This window comes from Pan troglodytes, chromosome 1 (assembly GCF_028858775.2).
Source record: "Pan troglodytes isolate AG18354 chromosome 1, NHGRI_mPanTro3-v2.0_pri, whole genome shotgun sequence".
Lineage (NCBI taxonomy): Eukaryota > Metazoa > Chordata > Mammalia > Primates > Hominidae > Pan > Pan troglodytes.
The window spans coordinates 110154078-110165246 of NC_072398.2; the positions used below are offsets into that span (position 1 = coordinate 110154078).

General features: G+C 41.7%; 1 pseudogene; it reads left to right on the forward strand.

Annotated features, from left to right (window-relative positions):
• The first annotated feature begins 5788 nt into the window (after positions 1–5788).
• Positions 5789–10704, forward strand: LOC129137539 (small ribosomal subunit protein eS19-like; annotated as a pseudogene).
• Positions 10705–11169: the final 465 nt, after the last annotated feature.

Sequence of the window (11169 nt, forward strand, 5' to 3'; positions counted from 1 at the left end):
GGCTTGTGGGGCATCACGGAACCTACCAACATGTGATGGCTGTCCTGGATGCCCAGCTTTAAAATTTCTCTCTTTTGTACTCTGTCCCTTTATTTCTCAAGCCGGTCGACGCTTAGGAAAAATAGAAAAGAACCTACATGATTATCAGGGCAGGTCCCCTGACAGGTCTGTTGTGGGGAGTGCTAATGCAATGGTAATGTGTTTTTAATTTCAAATTTTACTTGTCGTATCAGCAATGGTTGGTATATAGGAAAGTGGCTGACTTTTGTATATTAACCTTATATCCTGGAGCCTTGTTATACTCAATTATTAGTTCCAGGAGTCTTTTTTTTTTTGGTCAATTTTTTCAGATTTCTTACATAGACAATCATGTCATCTGTGAACGTGGGCAGTTTTTTTTTTCCCAATCTGCATATCTTTTACTTATTTTTATTGTCTCATTAGTTAGGACTTCCAGTACAATGCTGAAACACAATGGTGAGAGGGGACATCCTTGCCTTCTTCCTGATCTTAGCAGGACAGCTTTAAGTTTTTCACCATTAAGTATGATGTTAACTATAGGTTTTTTTATAGATGTTTATCAAGTTGAGGAAATTACCCTTTATTTCTAGTTTGCACTGGGTTTATTTTTTTTTAATTATGCATGGACATTGGATTTTATCAAATGCTTTTTCTGCATCTATTGATATGATCATGTGATTTTTCTCCTTTAAGCCAGTTGATGTGATGGGTTACATTAATTGATTTTTGAATGTTAAATCAGCATTGAATACATGGAATAAATCCCACTTGGTCATGGCTATAGACTGAATATTTGTGTTCCCTAAAATTCCTATGTTGAAACCTCATCCTCAATGTGAAGGTATTTGGAAATGGGGCTTTGGGAAGTGATTAGGGCATGTGGGCAGAACCCCCATGAATGGGATTAGTGCCCCTAAAACAGAAACCCCAGAGGCTTCATTGTCTCTTCTGCCATATAAGGATGTAGCAAAAAGATGGCCATCTGTGAACCAGGAAGCTGGCTCTCACTAGGCACCAAAGCTGCTTTCATTTTGATTTTGGACTTCCCAAATTCCAGAACTGTAAGAATAAATGTTGTTTAAGCCACCCAGTTTATGTTATTTCGTTATAGCGGCCTGAATGGACTAAGACAGTCATGGTGTGTAATTAGTTTTATACATTGTTGGAGTTGATTTGCTAATTATTATTGGGAATGTTTGTATCTATGTCATGAGAAATATTGGTTCAAAGTTTTTTTTTTCTTGTGATGGTTTTGATATCAGGGTAATGGCCTCATTGAATGAGTTAGCAAGCATTCTCTCTACTTCCATCTTTTGAAAGAGACTATAGAGGAATGGTATAAATTTTCCTTAAATGTATGGTAGAACTCACCAATTAACCCATCTGGGCATGTCATGTTTTGTTTCAGAAGGTTATTAATTATTTATTCAACTTCTTTAATAGATATATTCAGATTGTCTATTTTTTTCCAGTGTAAGTTTTGGCAGATTATCTCTTTCAAGAAATTGGTCCATTTCATGTAGGTTATCAGATTTGTGGGTGTAGAATTGTTCATATTATTCTTTCATTATTCTTTTAATGTCCATGGGATCTATAGTGATGTTTCATCTTCAATTTCTGATGTTAATAGTTTGAATCTTCTCTTTTTCTTAGTCTGGCTAGATACTTACTGATTTTATTGATAATTTCAAAGAACAAGCTTCAGGCCGGGTGGGGTGGCTCACATCTGTAATCCCAACAATTTGGGAGGCCAAGGCAGGCAGATCACTTGAGGTGAGGAGTTCAAGACCAGCCTGGCCAACATGGTGAAACCCTGTCTCTCCTGAAAATATAAAAATTAGCCGGGTGCAGTGGCACGTGCCTGTAGTCCCAGCTACTCAGGAGGCTGAGGCAAGAAAACCGCTTGAACATGGGAGGCGGAGGTTGAAGTGAGCCGAGATCATGCCACCTCACTCCAGCCTGGGCGACAAAGCAAGACTGTCTCAAAAAACAAAAACAAAAACAAAAATAAAGAACCAGCTTCTAGCTTTGTTTATTTTCTCTATTGCTTTTCTGTTTTCAATTTCTTTAATTTTTGGTCTAATTTTTATTATTTCTTTTTTTCTGCTTCCTTTGGACTTAATTTGCTCTTTTTCTAGTTTCCAAAGGTGGACACTTAGTTTTTTTTTAATATTTTTTTGAGACACAGTCTGTCACCCAGGCGGAGGACACTTAGATTATTGATTTTAGATATTTCTTTTTTGGTAATACATGCATTCAATGCTATAAATTTTCCCCAAGCAGTGCTTATGCTACATCCTACAACTTTTGATAAGTCGTATTTTCATTTGGCTTAAAATATTTTTTAATTTCTTTTGAAATTTATTCTCTAACCCATGTGTTATTTTGAAATGTGTTGCTTACTCTCCAAGCATTTTGGTATTTTCCAGCTATCTTTGTTATTAATTTCTAATTTTATTGTGGTCTGAGAGCAAACATAATTTCTATTCTTTTCTATTTGTTAAGGTGTATTTTATGGTTCAGAATGTGGTCTATCTTGATGAATGTTCTATGTAAGCTTGAGAAGAATGTGTAATCTGCTGTTGTTAGATAAAGTAGTCTACAGATGTTAATTACATCCAGTTGGTTGATGGTGTTGTTGAGCTCATCTATGTCCTTACTGATTTTCTGCCTGCTGGATTTCTCCATTTCCAGTAGAAGGGTGCCCTTGTTCTTTGTTCCTATTTTTGTCTTCCACTTTTTCTGGCTTTTTTTTTTTTTTTTTTCTTTTGAGATAGGGTCTTGCTCTGTTTCCCTGGCTGGAGTGCAGTGGCATGATCGTAGCTCACTGTAGCCTCAATCTCCTGGGCTCAAGCCATCCTCCTGCCTCAGCCTCCTGAGTAGCTGCGACTATAGGCATGTACCACAACACCCGGCTTTTTTTTTTTTTTTTTTTTTTTTGTAGAGATGAGGTCTCATTATGTTACCCGGGCTCTTTTGTAGTTTTAACAGAGCATTTTATGTGATTCCATTTTCTCTCCTCTCTTGGCATGTCAGTTGTACTTCTTTTTTTACTTGTTTTCCTGGTTGCCTTAGAGTTTGGAATATCTATTTATAACTAATCCAAGTCTAATTTCAAATAAAATGAGTAGGGCAAGTATCTTTTTTTTCCCTTTGTATAAAAATAGAAATATTTTAATGTTTTTTTTTTTTTTTAAATTTTACTTTAGGTTCTGGGATACATGTGCAGGATGTGCAGGTTTATTACATAGGTATACATGTGCCATGGTGGTTTGCTGGCAAGTATCTTATAATAATGGAATATTCCTAATTCCTCTCTTCCATCCCTCATATCATTTCTGTTATTCATTTTACTTATACATAAGCATATATAATAAATAATATATATTCATTTATGTGTGCCTATATATTTGACATATGTGCATAATATAGGCATAATCAAATACACTGTTGCTATTATAATTTTTACTAAACTTCTTTGTTAGGCCAATTAAGAATAAGGAAATAAAAGTTTTTATTTTTACCTTCACCTATTCATTGTCTGATACTCTTGTTTTCTTTGTATAGATCTGAGTTTCTGACCTACACAATTGTCCTTTCCTCTGAAGAACTTCCTTTAATATTTCTTGCAAGGCAGACCAACCAGCAACAAATTCCCTCAATTTTTGTTTGTCTGAGAAAGTTTATTTCTCCTTCACTCTTGAAGGATAATTTCACAGGGACAGAATTCTAAGTTGGTGAAGTTTTTTCTCTCAATACTCTAAATATTTCACTTCATTCTCTTCATGCTTGCATAGTTTCTGGTGAGAAGTCAGAGTTCGACATAATTCTTTTTTTTTTGAGACGGAATCTCGCTCTGTCACCCAGGCTGGAGTGCAGTGGTGCAATCTGGGCTCACTGCAACTTTCGCACCCCGGTTTCAGCAATTCTCCTGCCTCAGCCTCCTAAGTAGCTGGGACTGCAGGTGTGTGCCACTATGCCTGGCTAATTTTTGTATTTTTTGGTAGAGATGGGGTTTCTCTGTGTTGGCCAGGCTGGTCTCAAACTTCTGGCCTCAAGTGATCCACCTGCCTCAGCTTCTCCAAAGTGCTGGGATTACAGGCGTGAGCCACCGCACTTGGCAAGAGTTTGATATAATTCTTGTCTTTGCTCCTCTATAGGTGTTTATTTTCTTCCTTCCGGCCTCTATTAAGATTTATTTTTAATCTTTAATTTTCTGAATTCTGAATATGATATGCCCAGGTATAGTTTTGTTTTGTTTTTGGCATTTATTCTTCTTGCTGTTTTCTGAGATTTCTGGATCTGTGGTTGGGTGAAAAATTATCAGTCATTATTGCTTTAAATATTGCTTCTGGTTCTTTCTCTCTTTCTTCTCCTGGCATTTCCACTCTACCTATGCTACCCCGTTTGTATTTGTCCCATGGTTCCCGATATCCTTTTTTGGGTTTTTCAAAATCTTTTTTTTCTGACTGGTTTTCATTTAGGGAGTTTCTATTGTCATATCCTCAAGCTCAGAAATTTTTTCCTTAGCTGTGTCCAGTCTACTGGTGTGCCCATCAAAGGTATTCATTGCTGTTACTTTTTTTTTTTATTTCTAGCTATTCCTTCTTATTCTGTCTTAGAGTTTCCATCTCTCTGTTCACATTACCCATCTGTTCTTGCATGTTATCTATTTTTTCATTAAAGCTCTTAGCATATTAATCATAGTGTTAAAAATTCCTGTTCTCATAGTTCCAATGTTCCTGCCATATCTGACTCTGGTTCTGATGCTTGCTCTGTCTTTTCGAACTGTGTTTTTGTCTTTTAGTGTGATTTGTAATTTTCTGCTGAAAGGTCGACATGATATACTAGTTAAAAGGAAACGCAGTAAACAGGCCTCTAGTAATGTGGTAGTCAGATCTGTGGAGAGCAGCAGCACTCTATAGTCCTATGGTTAGCTGAACTTCTCTGGACATCAGCTTCTCTGTAGCCCTGGGATAGCTGGATCTCCTTGGACAATCTGTTCCTCATCAGATGTCCACCTCCAAAATCAGTTCCAATTCATAACATATTAATTAGATCTTTTTGGAGACATAGCGAAGAAGATACATATAGTATACCACACAGTAGAAACTAAACCAAATTCTTCATCAGCCACTCCTCTTCATCTTGCCTCACACATTTTTTTCCCTGCTAATAATTTTGTTTCTCTTTTTTACCTCTACAACTTCTTAAAACTCATTCTGTTGTCCAGAGCAGTTCATCTCTACCCTCAGCTTGTGTGTCCCACTCAGCAAAACAAAGACCAAGCAGAAGCCACCTTCCCAGTTCCTGTAAGTATGTCTGTTTTGAAGTGGGACAAGGAGCAGCCTCAGCTCACCTGGCCACGTGTACACAGGGCTAATTATATGTAACCTGCAAGGATGTTGTGAAGATGAACAGAGCTGGAATTCAGGCCTAAGTTTTCTGACCTCAAGTTCAATGTCCCTTTCCTTAGCTATCTCAAGACAACAAAATATTGTACAGCCTTTATTCTTAGAGATTTCCCTGGCTCAAACCCTCCATTTAACTGGATTTTTGTAACATTCAACTTTTTTTTTTTCTTTTTGAGACAGAGTCTCACTCTGTTGCCCGGGCCGGAGTGCAGTGGCGTGATCTTGTCTCATTACAACCCCCGCCTCCTGGGTTCAAGTGATTCTCCTGCCTCAGCCTCCCAAGTAGCTGGGACTGCAGGCACATGCCACCACGCCTGGCTAATTTTTTTTTTTTTTTTTGAGATGGAGTCTCGTTCTTGTTGCCCAGGCTGGAGCGCAATGGCATGATCTCTGCCCACCGCAACTTCTGCCTCCCGAGTTCAAGCGATTCTCCTGCTTCAGCCTCCTGAGTAGCTGGGATTACAGGCATGTGCTGCCACACTTGGCTAATTTTGTATTTTTAGTAGAGACAGGTTTCTCCATGTTGGTCAGGCTGGTCTCGAACTCCCAACCTCAGGTGATCTGCCCTCCTCGGCCTCCCAAAGTGCTGGGATAACAGGTGTGAGCCATTTTTGTATTTTTAGTAGAGATGGGATTTTGCCATGTTGGCCAGGCTGGTCTCGAACTCCTGCCTCAGGTGATCCACCAAGCCCGGCCTGTAACATTCAACTTTTGGAAGAGACAAAGAATTAGCCAGGAATGTGAAAATAAAAATTTGATTTCTAGAACATGTGTCAGGGTCAGCACAAATGTATCGCTCTTATTCTCTCTGTATCTGTGATGCCAGCCCATGAGACTTCAATTTAGAGTGATGACGCCTGAAGAAGAGTGACATTCTCCCTCATTAAAGAGAGATATTATTATGTTCACTGACCCCTACTTAGGCAAGAATGTGGGCAGAGATGTTTCAAAAATCATGGGCAAGACTTGAGATGTGATGAGGCTTTCTTCCTAGCCTAGTTTCCCACTTCCTCCCAGGAAGGGAAGGAGATCAGGGTGACTGAGCCTATCAACGAGGTCTGTAGAGGAGGCAAACGGCCATGGCAGTCAGCATCAGGGTTAGGAGTAGAGTGTGTGTTAGTTTCCTAGAGCTGCCATAGCAAAGTACCACAAACTTGCTGCGTTAAAACAACAGAAATGTACTCTTTCACAATTCTGGAGGCTGGAAGTCTGAAATCAATATGGTGGCAGGGCCGTGCTCTCTCTGAAGGCTCTAGGAGATCCGTATGTGCTTCTTCCTAGCTTCTTATGGCTGCTGACATTCCTTGGCATTCTTTGGCTTGTAGATGCCTGACCCCTATCTCTGCCTCCCTTGTCACACGGCAGGCTTCCTGCGTGTGTCTGTTATCTCTTCTTATAAGGATGCCCATCATTGGATCAGGGCCCACCCATCTTAATTAATTACATCTGCAAAGATCCTATTTCCAATTAAAGCCCCATTCACAGTCCTGGGGGTTAGGACTTTAACGTATCTTTTTGGGGAACAAAATTCAGCCCACAATAGAATGCTCTAACTTTCGTGTTTGTCAGCAGAAGAATCTGCCGAAATGATTTGGCAGCTAGGGCAGAAGGAAGGTGACTGAAGTGATTGAAGGAAGGTGAACTTGTGAGGAGGCAATGTCCACATTTCTGAAAATGGGGCAATGGAGGCTTTGGGAGCCAACTGAACCTTTAATCTCCTCCTCCATCCCTGGCATAGGCAGATTTTCAAAACTGCCGTCTGAAGTATAGGTTACTTGCTATAGCGTCTTCATCTGACCCGTAACTTCAAAATAAATCCTGGCAAAGTGGCCCATTCATCATTCATAAGGTGCAGTTTCACCAGCTAGTTAACATTCCCTTCCCAGGTAGATGTGCGTGTAATTCATTCCAGTATTTAAGAGAGATCTCCCAGAATTCTACTCAGATTTATTGTCAAATAACTGTTCGGTAAAACTGTGTCTTTTGCTGACTCAGGACTGGCAGGAAGAGTTGCCACAAGCATGGAGCTCTGGCATTGATTTGTGACTTCCCAGTGGGAGAACCTCAGGGGTGGAAGTCCACAGGCTTGATTGCCTTCTTAGATTAATATTTAATAGGATGACCGCCCCCATCTACCTTGCCAGCCCGGATCAGTGCCACAAGTCAAGGCTTGGCCTTGCTGTGCACAAGCGCTGTGAGGAAGATTTGGCAAAATTTTAATTAACTGAAGATAAACATACATAGGGAGCATGAGTCCATTAGCTGGCACCACCACCCAGAGAGAAAAGGCCTCACTAATCACATGCCACAGCAGGTGAAATGACCTGCAGACCTGCAGCGTCCATTTGCTTTCAAATTAAAAAACATATTTTCAAAATAAATACACATGGGGCCCTGCTCATCATGTCGTTTCCCCTGAAAAGCAGGAAATCTGGGTTGCTAATGAGCAATGCTTTCAATCTTTTAGCCCAAGAAAGCTGAAAACACAAGTGCAGCAAAACAAGGCTGGAATTGCCCTTCCTTTGGAGGAGGGAGGAAAGTTGGGACAGGAAACCAAGGAAAGGCAATCAGAAATGGAGGACTCAGTCCTGTGGAAAAATACAAATAATATAGTCGGCCTGGGAAGAAGTAACTGGATCTAGAAATCAGGCATGGCAGAGGTACCCATTTGCTCAGCGGCAAGGAATCTGCAAGGTTAGATCGTAGAATAAGTCTGTAATTCACCAACCTTTAGATTGCAAGATGGCCAAGAAATAGGGATAGAGCTTGAGTTTACAATATTCTAGAAGGAAAATTTTATACAATTTGGTCAGAAAGTGGGTATTTCATTTGCTCATTAGGCTATATATTCATCACTTAATATGTAACAAGTGCCACTTCAGGTCTGGGGAGATAGAAGTGAAGGAGACTTAACAAGTCTCTGTTGTCATGTGGCTTACTTTCTAGTAGGGGGAGGCAGACAACAAATACCCAAGAAAATATCAGGTAGCATTTAAGTCAGAGACCTGAATGGTGAGAAAGCGCTGGCCATGCAGAGATCAGGGGAGGGCATTCTGGGGAATAGCAAGTACAAAGGCCCTAAGGAAGGTAAGAGCTCAGCCTGTTGAAGGAATGAAGTGTGGCTGGCGCTCAGTGAGAAAGGAGATGAGGAGAAGAAAAGAATAGGTAGGGGCAAGGTTCAGGATATTGGGTTTTATTCCAAGTGCAATTATTCATATGAAACTTGTCATTCCCAATAGATTATAAGCTTCAAGAGGGCAGAGACTCTCTCTTACTCACTCAATACCTAGTTTGCATTCCAGGGCATCTACTAGCTGCCTTTTCTTTTTATTTGAGCCTGGTCTTCTTCTAGCCCTTCTATAGTATGGTGAGCCAGCCTCCAAGATGACTTCCAATGACCCTTGCCTCCTTTTGTAATCCCCTTTCACATTGAATCAGGGCTGGACCTTTGTGGCCAGTAAAAGAGGATAGAATTGATAGTGTATGATGTTCAAGGCTAAGTTATAAAAGTCATTCCAGCACCCATCTTGGTCTCTTGGATTTCTTGCCCTGGGGGAGGCCAGCTGCCATGGGAACACTCAAGCTGCAAAGTGGAGAGGCCTGCATGGAGAGGAACTCAGTCCCTGGACAATGGCCAGCAACCAATTTGCCATTCATGTGTATGAGCCAGCTTAGAAGTGGATCCTCCTATCCTAGTAAAGCCTTCAGATGATTGTAGCCTCAGCTGACATATTATTGCAAGCGTATGAGAGACCTTGAGCCAGAACTGCCCAGCGGAGACCTCCTTAAATTCCTGACCAGTGGAAACCATGAGAAATAGTAAATCATTATTTTAAGCCGTCAAATTTTGGGTGATTTGTTACACATCCTTAAGAACCCAGCCAGGTGCAGTGGCTCACGCCTGTAATCCCAGCACTTTGGGAGGCAGAGGCGGGTGGATCACGAGGTCAGGAGATAGAGACTATCCTGGCTAACACAGTGAAACCCCATCTCTACTAAAAATACAAAAAATTAGCCGGGTGTGGTGATGGGCGCCTGTAGTCCCAGCTACTCAGGAGGCTGAGGCAGGAGAATGGCATAGACCCGGGAGGCAGAGCCTGCAGTGAGCCAAGATTGTGCCACTGCACTCCAGCCTGGGTGACAGAGCGAGACTCCATCTCAAAAAAAAAAAAAAAAGAACCCAGAACACATAGTATAAGGTCATGTATGAAGTAATGGGATAAAAGCATGACAATGAGAAACTGCTTAAAGGGGATCCTTTTCATGTGGGACAGAAGATCAGAGAACTCCTAAGACAAGGGGCGGGCTCGCATCATTCCTTGGGGACATCTAAGAGTCAGGTCTGAATGAAAGATCACTGGTGAGGTCATTTAAAAATAAATGTGGCCCTTTCCCCTGGCTGGCAGCGCAGAGGCCGCAGGATGCCTGGAGTTACTGTAAAAGATGTGGACCAGCAGGAGTTCGTCAGAGCTCTGGCAGCCTTTCTCAAAAAGTCTGGGCAGCCGAAAGTCCCCAAATGGGTGGCCAAGCATAAAGAGCTTGCTCCCTGTGATGAGAACTGGTTCTACACATGAGCTGTTTCCACAGCGCGGCATCTGTACCTCTGGGGTGGCGCTGGGGTTGGCTCCATGACCAAGATCGATGGGGGACATCAAAGATGGCGTCATGCCCAGCCACTTCAGTCGAGGCTCCAAGAGTGTGGCCCGCCAGGTCCTCCAAGCCCTGGAGGGGCTGAAAATGGTGGAAAAGGGCCAAGATGGGGGCCACAAACTGACACCTCAGGGACAGAGAGATGTGGACAGAATCACCAGAGAGGTGGCAGCTGACAACGAGAAGCATTAGAACAAACCATGCTAGGCTAATAAATTGCCTCGTTCATAAAAATAAATAAAATAAAATGAAAATAAATAAATGTGGAGGGCAGAATTTATCCATTATTATCTCTTGTGAAGGAGACAAAAGCCACGGTATTCAAAATATATTTATAAGAATCTAGAACCTGTGTAACTTCCCTAGGTTTGTTGTTTTTGTTGCCCTGGTCTAATTATCCAGGGTGAAAAGCTCTTGAATGTTTGTCTGGGGTAACAAAGAGAAGGGGGGAGGGTTTGGGTGGGAGGAATTGCCCCACTCCAAATCTGCCTCAGGGGGTAGCTACCAGAAGAGGAAAGTAGGCCTTGGAACTTGCTGAGGGAATCAAGTTGAAGACAGAGCCTGACTGGGCCTGAGACAGACCCCCGGGCTAAGAGTTGAAAGGCCACTGCACAGTGTGTTGAATAAAGCGGGCCAGGTTCAATCGTTTCCTGAGGCACAGGCATATCCGCAACCTTCCAAATCTGTCTTCTCCGGGAGAATCTTCCCCTTGTCAGAGCTGGTATCTCACAGGTGAAAATGTGAAGTAATCTCTAACAGCCCTGGGAGGTGAATGCTCAGCAAAGTATTTATCCTCAAACAACCCCCTCATGGCACATTTGTCTGGCTATGTATTTCTGTAATTAATTGATGTTGTTCAGTTAAGATCTATTAAATTCTTGTCTGAAAATAAACGTCATCTGGAACTCCATGTGTTAAAACAATAAAAGCAGTGCTGTTCCAGTTAAGGTGGGAAAGGGAGAGGGGTGCTGAGTCCCGCTTCCCCTCAGCTTTGCCTCATCCACCCACCCCACTTAGCATCCCCAAGGCCTTTCCCAGGAGCCCTAGCATTCTGAAACTCATAGCTTGAAAAAAACAGATTGAG